This window comes from Triticum dicoccoides, chromosome 5B (genome assembly GCF_002162155.2).
Source record: "Triticum dicoccoides isolate Atlit2015 ecotype Zavitan chromosome 5B, WEW_v2.0, whole genome shotgun sequence".
Lineage (NCBI taxonomy): Eukaryota > Viridiplantae > Streptophyta > Magnoliopsida > Poales > Poaceae > Triticum > Triticum dicoccoides.
This window is the reverse complement of record NC_041389.1, coordinates 99,497,753-99,510,365: the sequence shown is the minus strand read 5'-3', so window position 1 is coordinate 99,510,365 and position 12,613 is coordinate 99,497,753.

Sequence of the window (12,613 nt, the reverse complement as noted above, 5' to 3'; positions counted from 1 at the left end):
CCGAGCGATCGATCGATTGCTGTTAACTGAACCCGATCGAGCGATTCATTCGCTACTGCTGCTAACTGAAGCCGATCGATGCTACCTCTGCATTAACGGTGAGCGTTGCGGGGGGGGGGATGAACAATGAGCGGTGGGGTGGATGAACATGACCCCGTGGCGTTGCCTCTGGATGAATAGGACCCCGATCGATCGAGCCAGTTGGGGCTGGATGAACAGGACCCCGTGGAGGGCTGGATGAACAGGACGTCCCCGTGGAGGGCTGGATGAACAGTAGACAGTGGAGCGGTGGATGAACAGTAGCCCGTGGAGGGATGGTTGAACAGGAGCCCGTGGAGGGGTGGTTGAACAGTAGCCAGTGGAGTAGCGCACGGTGGAGGCTGGATGAACAGGAGCCCGTGGAGGCTGGAAGAGGTCGATGGTGGATGAACAGTAGTCCGTGGAGGCTGGAGGAGGTCGACTGTGGAGATGAACAGTATCTTGTGGAGTCCCGTTTTCCGATACGCCACACCCCTCCCGATGAACAGGACCCCCGTTTCGACCGTAGCGCTCCAACACAAGTCTGTTTCGTCCGTTTTGTGGTACGCCACACCCCTCCCGATCAACAGGACCCCCGTTTCGACCGTAGGAGGTCCGTTTCCTCCGTTTTGCGGTACGCCAGACCCCTCCCGATGAACAGGATCCCGTTTCGAACGTGGTCGGTCGAACACAAGGCCGTTTCCTCCGTTCTACGGTATGCCAGGCCTCGTTTCCATTGCGTGTTCCGTCCAAGCCCTCCCGATAAACACGACGACGCATTCCGTCCCGACCTAGCCGGTTGGCTCTCCATGAACACGACGACGACGATATTTCTCCGTTCCGACCCAGCCATGTACAAGAGCCCTGGTCATACGTATGCGCGAGTAGGCGTTCGAGACCCCGCCCGTATGTACACATATGTGGTCGTATTTTCTTTCTTGCACACTGGTTGTTGTACGTACGTGTACATGCTACGTGCGCGCCTCTACTACGACACGTGCGCGCCTCTACATTCACCAGTATGTACGTACACGTTCGGGACCAGAATGACAATGCTACGTACGCTTCGACCAGGTGGGTCCCGACTGTCAGGCACTTCCTTGCGTGCGAAGATGTAGCTGGTGGGTCCTAGCAGCCAGGGGGCGAATTTTTTTTTTGCCCGGACGCACTTCCTTGCGTGCGAATATGTAGCTGGTGGGTCCCAGCAGTCAGGGGTGAAACGTTTTTTTCGCGAAATACGGTGGCCCGTCCGGTGGGTCTCTGCTGTCAGGTGGAGGAATAATTATTTTGCGCGCAATAAGGAGGCACTTGCGACCACCGTGGACCCAGCTGTCAGCCTCTCCACGTGTAGTACTCTTCTGATGAAAGTCGTTCCTTGACCATGTTGACCACGCCGCGCCGAGGGCACCAGGGCGGTGGACGACGGCGAGTCCTAGGAAGAAAGGGGAGGACGCGAAGCCGGAGAAGACGCAGCAGTGGATGCCCACGCGTAGAGGAGTATGAGGATTCACTCGTTCAGCTGCGGTGTGAGGCTGTCGTCGCTGCAGAATAACAGAGGGTGTGAGTGAGTAGAGGGATGGCCTGGCCAGCGGCAGGAGTAGTAGGGGGCGGTGAGGCCTCTGCGACATCACAGCCGGCCACGGGAGGCAGGAGCACGCGGCACGACCGGCGCTGCTTTGGGCGGCTGGAGCAAGAAGACCAGAGGTTGAAGAAGCACTACGGACATTGGATGGACATCGTACGGTCACTGGAGCTAGAGTCGTTCATATTGACTAAGTTGTACGCAATCACTAGGATTTCCCTTGCCTGTGAGTCAAAAACAACCAGGATTTTCCTTGCCAACTTCTGTTAAACATTTAGTTTTATAAGTTAATAACACGTGGGATGTTTTTATAATGTATATATAAGTCTCTATAAAATATACAACAATAGTAATAATATAAATATATATAATGTGGTTAGAAGGGAAAACATAAATTGGACACAACATTATTATTCTTATATAGAGATAAATAGAACAGAGACCTGCGTTTTACTAAAAAAATACATTGGGTTGCCGATCTTTAAGAAAAAGACCATAGGCCGGTATAGACCTCAAAAAATACGTATGTCGTGGGCTACGCATGTTAAAATACAAAACTTAGGCCTAGCTGATACTTGTTCGCCCTCTGGAAAAAAATGATACCAGATCCCCGAGCGAACTGGATTAAAGAAGGGGCCGGCGGCACGACTGAAGAAGCACATCAGGAGCGAATTTTTTCTTCAGTGGATGGACCTCGATAGCGTTTTTTTACTTGTCTCTGCTCCATACAACTTATATTTTTAGTCTCCCAGTCCATCGTGGTGGACCAGCAGCCCATTTGCTGGGCGGGCCAACCTACAGAAACCTGCACTCGATTTTTCATCAAGCCCCCAAAACAACGCAGTACTATGTTTGTTTTGAGGCCGAAAACATTACGGCAGGGGTTGAGCGGGGGAGAGGGGAAGACAGAGTAATAAAACGATTAAAAAGAGTTGATGCGCCGTTGCTACCCTAACAAAGCAGGTGCAATTCTTCTTGGGAAGAAGGTGTGCCGTTGACACCCACATCACATACCCCACAGTAGGCATACTAACAAGTTCACACACAAATACAACAGAAAAGGTAAACATTCGTATCAAACTCAGGTTCATAGGACAGTTCATATTCATAGCCAACATTCACTATCAACAACTCAAAAGATTCATATATACACAAGCTCAGCATATCTATGCATCCAAATGATTGATAGATCACACGACAATATTCATACATAATTCAAAAAAAGATTCAGATATACACATGTCCAGTATGTTTATGCATCCTAATGATTGAGATCACAGCCAATATGATCCATGGACGAACTTTAATTACCTAGGGTACAGACTGGTAAATGGTGTTCAGTCGGAGGTACTTCTTACTAAAATTAGTTCTTGTACGAGTAAACTTTCGAGTACATAAGAGGCAGCACAGACAATCTGAACTTTGCTTGTAGGTTTATCCTCAAATAGGGGCCTCGTGCCGAGCGAGGTTTGGGAAACTTGGCCACTACTTTCATCCAACTAGTTTACTGGCTCATCTTGGTCCTGTAGCTCGCCAAAATTCTACATTGCAGATGAGAAAGGAGGCGGTTGAGAAAATGAACCACCCAAATTTTTTGTGCAGTTCAACTGAAATGGAGCATCCCTGGCATGCAGACTGATTAAGTGCGAGATGAATATACGCGTCAACCAACTTGTCTAGAATCTTTAGACTCCATGCCATACAGTTCACTAGCATATCTGCCAATAACCAAAAGGCACAAGTTGGGACCAAAGACTGGACTGTGTTCTTCTGGGCTATGCGACAAGCAATATTTTTGGTGTTCACTCTCCTAATATTTGGGAGTTTGACAACTGGTTGACGCCGGTTTATACTCAAATGAATATAGGCACTTCTTGTCAACATCGATGCTTGTCTAAGTGAACTTTGGAGTACATGGCAGCAGCATAAGTATCTATCCATCTGATCATTTTGTGCAGTTCTACTGAAATCACCCAATGCAATGATTTGCCTGCGAGTTCAGGCTCGAAGTTACTCCTTTATAAAATCGGCAAACAGTAGCACAATACCAAATTACCAATACATGACAAGCACAATAATCAGGATAAAGACCAGTACCAACCTGTGTGAGGTAGCATATCAATTACTATTTCCTTTGACTGGAAGCCGAGATAAGTGAAGAGACTAACAGCGAAGGAAGAAAGCAAGCCAAGATTAGCGACTGACAGGAAAGGACGGAAGCTATCGAGGCCATGAAGCACCCAAAGTTTTTGTGCAATTCCACCAAAATCGAGCATCCCTGTTCGCACATATGAGAGAGTGAGATTAATGTAATAGTGGGACTAGTTGATGAAACATACATTAACAAATATAAGCACCCTCATTATCTTAATGGGTAAAGTTAGCAACATGGTAGTCTTGCTTAAAGAGAGGTATTATTTTATTTAATCAGTGTCAATTAGCTCAACACTCAAAGCATTGCCATTTATCATAGGTTGCAAAACTTTAACATGCAAAGATAAAGGAGTTTCTCATGACAGTAGCATGATACAAATGGAGATGACAACAAACTAATATGGATGAAGGCCTTAGGCCCGTACCAACCTGAGAAAAAAAGCTTATTCATGTAGTCCCATAAGAGATGATAAAGCACTCACTGGAATCACTCAATAGTATATATGTTTGTGCACTTCAAATGTATGGTTGAAATCACTCTTGTTTACCAGTGATGAGATTATATCGAAAGATTATCAAGAACTTCCAGAAGAGTTAAAGCACTGGTTGGGATACAGTTCATTGTATTGTCTTGTGTAGTTCCACTAAAATGTATGATTGGCACAACATGTTACCTGTTTGCACAAGTAGGAACAAGGTGAAACCTTCATTAGCTTGGTGAGAAAGGATAGGAAGACATTAGCATATTACTCAAACAGTAGCATCAAATTCATGATGGACAATACGCAAACATTGCCTCATTGAACCAATGGCAATAAATTGACATGGAAAACAATAGCACTATTATGTCATGACACTAATAATATTCCCTCCCTGCTCCACCACATGATTCACCTCCATAGAAAAACATACACACGTACATGATTCAACATAGGTCCTATTAAAGATTTGTTTAACTCCGACAGGAAAATCAGGCAGCAATAAATTAGTGGTACTTAAGTACTCCTAATTAATTAAGTGAGACAGCAGAAGTGGAAGGGCTCCCTGGAGGATCGTCTCACATGTAAGGTAGTCGTTGCCGGAGCCCTTGAATGGCCTCGACTGAGGCCTCTGGCTTCAGCAAGATCGCCTTGGCACTGTTTATTCTTCTTCTTCTTCCTCTTCATGCTCTGTTTCTCTTTCTCCTCACCGGTTGGTGAAACCAAGTACATGATTGGCGTTCTATTTCAGAATTGGTTTTGTCAGTGAGGGAGTACAAGTGTACTAATTATCGGGGGGATGAACCCCGGGCAAGCAACGGAACCTGAATCCTTTTCAAAAACAGCAGGGCCCGCACCGCCCCGCAAGCCGGCACGCGCGTGGCCGGGTCGCTCGACCCGACAGGGCCCGCAACCCGTCCAAACCCTCCGACCCGGCAAGGTACGTCAACCCGGCCACAACAACTGGCGCAAGACGACTCAACCCGGCGCAACCAAGGCTTCCACGACAAGCCAGCCCCACCCATGGCGTCCACGGCAACCCAGCCGCGGGTCAGCTCCCGTCCCATCCAGGTCGTACGATGGGACAAGACCTAAACCACCGATGACCAAGACAACAGTGTTTCCACCCATGCATGTGGTCAGCTGGGGCGTGGCAACAGTGCCCCTCACCTACCCGCTGACCAAGGCTGGCGTGGCAACAGTGCTCCCGCCCTCACCAATGACGACAACAAGTGGCAGCCTGACGAAGAGCACTATACACGAATCGAACCGGCCACGCCATGACGATCGATAAGACGGCGCACAGTCCCCCTAGGCACGCGGGGCCCACGCCTAGGGGAACCCGGCGAACCACAAGCCCACAAGCGGGACCCAGCCCGGAGTCTCGGACACCGACAATACGGACCCATCGACTCGGCATATTACCATTGTAACCCTGGGTGGGTTGTTTTGGGGAACGTAGCAGAAATTCAAAATTTTCCTACGTATCACCAAGATCTATCTATGGAGAAACCAGCAACGAGGGGAAGGAGAGTGCATCTACATACCCTTGTAGATCGCTAAGCGGAAGCGTTCAAGAGAACGGGGTTGAAGGAGTCGTACTCGTCGTGATCCAAATCACCGGAGATCCTAGTGCCGAACGGACGGCACCTCCGCGTTCAACACACGTACAGCCTGGTGACGTCTCCCACGCCTTGATCCAGCAAGGAGAGAGGGAGAGGTTGAGGAAGACTCCATCCAGCAGCAGCACAACAGCGTGGTGGTGATGGAGGAGCGTGGTAGTCCAGCAGGGCTTCGCCAAGCACCGCGAGATATGAGGAGAAAGAGAGGTAGGGCTGCGCCAACAGGAGAAGAAACTCATGTGTTGGGCTGCTCCAATGCCTCCACTATATATAGGGGGAGAGGGGGCTGCGCCCTCACCTAGGTTTCCACCCCTAGGGGCGGCGGCCAGCCCTAGATGGGACTTGGAGGGGGCGGCCAAGAGGGGGAGAGAGGGGGCGCGCCCTAGGGTGGGCCTATAGGCCCATCTGCGCCTAGGGTTTCCCCTCTCCCCTCCTAGCTGCGCCTTGGGCAAGGGTGGGAGGCGCACCAGCCCACTCTGGGGCTGGTCCCTTTCCACTCTAGGCCCATGCAAGCCTCCGGGGCCGGTGGCCCCACTTGGTGGACCCCCGGGACCCTCCCGGTGGTCCCGGTACGTTACCGATAAAACCCGAAACTTATCCGGTGACCAAAACAGGACTTGCCATATATAAATCTTTACCTCCGGACCATTCCGGAACTCCTCGTGACGTCCGGGATCTCATGCGGGACTCCGAACAACATTCGATAACCACATACAAACTTCCTTTATAACCCTAGCGTCATCGAACCTTAAGTGTGTAGAGCCTACGGGTTCGGGAGACATGTAGACATGACTGAGACTTTCTTCGATCAATAACCAACAGCGGGATCTGGATACCCATGTTGGCTCCCACATGTTCCACGATGATCTCATCGGATGAACCACGATGTCAAGGACTCAATCGATCCCGTATACAATTCCCTTTGTCTAGCGGTATTATACTTGCCCGAGATTCGATCGTCGGTATACTGATACCTTGTTCAATCTCGTTACTGGCAAGTCTCTTTACTTGTTCCGTAACACATCATCCCGTGATCAACCCCTTGGTCACATTGTGCACATTATGATGATGTCCTACCGAGTGGGCCCAGAGATACCTCTCCGCTTACACGGAGTGACAAATCCCAGTCTTGATTCGTGCCAACCCAACAGACACTTTCGGAGATACCTGTAGTGCACCTTTATAGCCACCCAGTTACGTTGTGACGTTTGGTACACCCAAAGCATTCCTACGGTATCCGGGAGTTGCACAATCTCATGGTCTAAGGAAAAGATACTTGACATTAGAAAAGCTTTAGCATACGAACTACACGATCTTTGTGCTAGGCTTAGGATTGGGTCTTGTCCATCACATCATTCTCCTAATGATGTGATCCCGTTATCAACGACATCCAATGTCCATGGTCAGGAAACCATAACCATCTATTGATCAATGAGCTAGTCAACTAGAGGCTTGCTAGGGACATGGTGTTGTCTATGTATCCACACATGTATCTGAGTTTCCTATCAATACAATTATAGCATGGATAATAAACGATTATCATGAACAAGGAAATATAATAATAACTAATTTATTATTGCCTCCAGGGCATATTTCCAACAGTCTCCCACTTGCACTAGAGTCAATAATCTAGTTCACATCGCCATGTGATCAGGTCACATCGCCATGTGACCAACATCCAAAGAGTTTACTAGTGTCATTAAACTAGTTCACATCATCATGTGATTAAGACTCAATGAGTTCTGGGGTTTGATCATGTTTTGCTTGTGAGAGAGGTTTTAGTCAACGGGTCTGCAACATTCAGATCCGTATGTACATTGCAATTCTCTATGTCATATTGTAAATGCTACTTCCACGCTCCACTTGGATCTATTCCAAATGGTTGTTCCACTATACGTATCCGGTTTGCTACTCAGAGTCACTCGGATAGGTGTTAAAGCTTGCATCGACGTAACCCTTTATGTCGAACTCTTTATCACCTCCATAATCGAGAAACATATCCTTATTCCTCTAAGGATAACTTTGACCGCTATCTAGTGATCCACTCCTTGATCACCTTTGTACCCTACTACTCAGGCAAGAACTCCTTCTTTGACTGATCCATCTTGAACACCTTCAAGATCATGTCAAGGTATGTGCTCATTTGAAAGTACCATTAAGCGTTTTTGATCTATCCTCGTAGATCTTGATGCTCAATGTTCAAGTAGCTTAATCCAGGTTTTCTATTGAAAAACACCTTTCAAATAACCCTATATGCTTTCCAGAAATTCTACATCATTTCTGATCAACAATATGTCAACAACATATACTCATCAGAAATTACATAGTGCTCCCACTCACTTCTTTGGAAATACAAGTTTCTCATGAACTTTGTATAAACCCAAAATCTTTGATCATCTCATCAAAGCGCACATTCCAACTCCGAGATGCTTACTCCAGTCCATGGAAGGATCGCTGGAGCTAGCATACCTTTTAGCATCCTTAGGATCGACAAAACCTTTCTGATTGTATCACATACAACCTTTCCTTACGAAAACTGGTAAGGAAACTCGTTTTGACATCCGTTTGCCATATTTCATAAATGCAGCCAATGCTAACATGATTCCGACGGACTTAAGCATCGCTACGGATGAGAAAATCTCATCGTAGTCAACTCCTTGAACTTGTGAAAAACTCTTCGCCACAAGTCGAGCTTCATAGACGGTGACATTACAGTCCACGTCCGTCTTCTTCTTAAAGATCCATTTATCTCAATGGCTTGCCGATCATTGGGCAAGTCCACCAAAGTCCATGCTTTGTTCTGATACATGGATCCTATCTCGGATTTCATGGCTCCTAACCATTTTGTCGGAATTTGGGCCCACCATCGCTTCTCCATAGCTCGTAGGTTCATTGTTGTCTAGCAACATGACGTTCAAGACAGGATTATTGTACCACTCTGAAGCAGTACACATCCTTGTCACCCTACGAGGTACGGTAGTGACTTGATCCGAAGTTTCATGATCACTATCATAAGCTTCTACTTCAATTGGTGTAGGTGCCATAGGAACAACTTCCTGTGCCCTGCTACACACTAGTTGTAGTAACGGTTCAATAACCATATCAAGTCTCCACCATCCTCCCACTCAACTTTTCGAGACAAACTTTTCCTCGAGAAAGGACCCGGTTCAAGAAACAATCCCTATTGCTTTCGGATCTGAATTAGGAGGTATACCCAACTGTTTTGGGTGTTCTATGAAGATGCATTTTACCCGCTTTGGGTTCGAGCTTATCAACCTGAAACTTTTTCACATAAGCGTCGCACTCCCAAACTTTTAAGAAACGACAACTTAGGTTTCTCCAAACGGTGTCGTCTCAACGGAATCACGTGGTGCCCTATTTAAAGTGAGTGCGGTTGTCTCTAATGCCTAACCCATGAATGATGGTGGTAATTCGATAAGAGACATCATGGTACGCACCATATCCAATAGGGTGCAACTATGATGTTCGGACACACCATCACACTATGGTGTTCCAGGCGGTATTAATTATGAAACAATTTCCATAATGTCTTAATTGCGTGCCAAAGCTCGTAACTCAGATACTCATTTCTATGATCATATCATAGACATCTCATCCTCTTGTCATGATGATCTTCAACTTCACTCTGAAATTACTTGAACTATTCAATAATTCAGACTTGTGTTTCATCAAGTAAATATACTCAACATCTACTCGAATCATCTGTGAAGTAAGAACATAACGATATTCACTGCATGCCTCAGCACTCATTGGACTGCACACATCAAAATGTGTTGCTTCCAACAAGTTGCTATCTTGTTCCATTTTACTGAAACCGAGGCTTTTCAGTCATCTTGCCTATGTGGTATGATTTGCATATCTCAAGTGATTCAAAATCAAGTGAGTCCAAACGATCCATCTGCATGGAGTTTCTTCATGCGTATACACCAATAGACATGGTTCGCATGTCTCAAACTTTTCAAAAACGAGTGAGTCCAAAGATCCATCAACATGGAGCTTCTTCATGCGTTTTATACCAATATGACCTACATGGTAGTGCCACAAGTAAGTGGTACTATCATTACTATCTTATATCTTTTGGCATGAAAATGTGTAACACTACGATCGAGATTCAATAAACCATTCCTTTAGGTGCAAGACCATTGAAGGTATTATTCAAATAAATAGAGTAACCATTATTCTCCTTAAATGAATAACCGTATTGCAACAGACATAATCCAATCATGTCTATGCTCAACGCAAACACCAAATGACAATTATTCAGGTTTAATACTAATCTTGATGGTAGAGGGAGCGTGCGATGTTTGATCACATCAAACTTGGAAGCACTTCCAACATATATCATCAGCTCTCCTTTAGCTAGTCTCCGTTTATTCCGTAGCTCTTTTATTTCGAGTTACTAACACTTAGCAACCGAACCGGTATCTTAATACCCTGGTGCTACTAGGAGTACTAGTAAAGTACACATTAACATAATGTATATCCAATATACTTCTATCGACTTTGCCAGCCTTCTCATCTACCAAGTATCTAGGGTAATTCTGCTCCAGTGGTTGTTCCCCTTATTACAGAAGCACTTAGTCTCGGGTTTGGGTTCAACCTTGGGTTTCTTCACTAGAGCAGCAACTGATTTGCCGTTTCATGAAGTATCCCTTCTTGCCCTTGCCCTTCTTGAAACTAGTGGTTTCACCAACCATCAATAATTGATGCTCCTTCTTGATTTCTACTTTCGCGATGTCAAACAACGCGAATACCTCAAGGATCATCATCTCTATCCTTGATATGTTATAGTTCATCACGAAGCTCTAGCAGCTTGGTGGCAATGACTTTGGAGAAACATCACTATCTCATCTAGAAGATTAACTCCCACTTGATTCAAGTGATTGTTGCACTCAGACAATCTGAGCACAAGCTCAACGATTGAGCTTTTCTCCCTGAGTTTGCAGGCTAAGAAAATCGTCTAAGGTCTTATACCTCTTGACGTGGGTACGAGCCTGAAATCCCAATTTCAGCCCTCGAAACATCTCATATGTTCCGCGATGTTTCGAAAACGTCTTTGGTGCCTCAACTCTAAACCGTTTAACTGAACTATCACGTAGTTATCAAAACGTGTATGTCCGATGTTCGCAACATCCACAAACGACGTTTGGGGTTCAGCATACTGAGCGGTGCATTAAGGACATAAGCTTTCTACTGTCCGCATAATCGCTACTTTCAACTTTCAACTATATTTTCTCTAGGAACATATCTAAACAGTGGAACTAAAGCGCGAGCTTACGACATAATTTGCAAAGAACTTTTGACTATGTTCATGATAATTAAGTTCATCTTATGAACTCCCACTCAGATAGACATCCCTTTAGTCATCCAAGTGATTACATGATCCGAGTCAACTAGGCCGTGTCCGATCATCACGTGAGACGGACTAGTCATCATCGGTGAACATCTTCATGTTGATCGTATCTACTATACGACTCATGCTCGACCTTTCGGTCTCTGTGTTCCGAGGCCATGTCTGTACATGCTAGGCTCGTCAAGTTAACCCTAAGTGTTTCGCGTGTGTAAATCTGTCTTACACCCGTTGTATGTGAACGTAAGAATCCATCACACCCGATCATCACGTGGTGCTTAGAAGTGACGAACTTTAGCAACGGTGCACAGTTAGGGGGGAACACTTCTTGAAATTGTTGTAAGGGATCATCGTATTTACTACCGTCGTTCTAAGTAAACAAGATGCATAAACATGATAAACATCACATGCAATCAAATAGTGACATGATATGGCCAATATCATTTTGCTCCTTTTGATCTCCATCTTCGGGGCTCCATGATCATCATCGTCACCGGCATGACACCATGATCTCCATCATCATGATCTCCATCATCGTGTCTCCATGAAGTTGTCTCACCAACTTATTACTTCTACTACTATGGCTACCGGTTAGCAATAAAGTAAAGTAATTACATGGTGTTGTTCAATGACACGCAGATCATACAATAAATAAAGATAACTCCTATGGCTCCTGCCGGTTGTCATACTCATCGACATGCAAGTCGTGATTCCTATTACAAGAACATGATCAATATCATACATCACATATCATTCATCACATTCTTCTTGGCCATATCACATCACATAGCATACCCTGCAAAAACAAGTTAGACGTCCTCTAATTGTTGTTTGCATGTTTTACGTGGCTGCTATGGGTTTCTAGCAAGAACGTTTCTTACCTACGCAAAACCACAACGTGATATGCCAATTGCTATTTACCCTTCATAAGGACCCTTTTCATCGAATCCGTTTCGACTAAAGTGGGAGAGACTGGCACCCGCTAGCCACCTTATGCACCAAGTGCATGTCAGTCGGTGGAACCTGTCTCACGTAAGAGTACGTGTAAGGTCGGTCCGGGCCGCTTCATCCCACAATACCGTCGAAACAAGAATGGACTAGTAACGGTAAGCATATTGAACAAAATCAACGCCCACAACTACTTTGTGTTCTACTCGTGCAAAGAATCTACGCAATAGACCTCGCTCTGATACCACTTTTGGGGAACGTAGCAGAAATTCAAAATTTTCTTACGTATCACCAAGATCTATCTATGGAGAAACCAGCAACAAGGGGAAGGAGAGTGCATCTACATACCCTTGTAGATCGCTAAGCGGAAGCATTCAAGAGAACGGGGTTGAAGGATTCGTACTCGTCGTGATCCAAATCACCGGAGATCCTAGTGCCG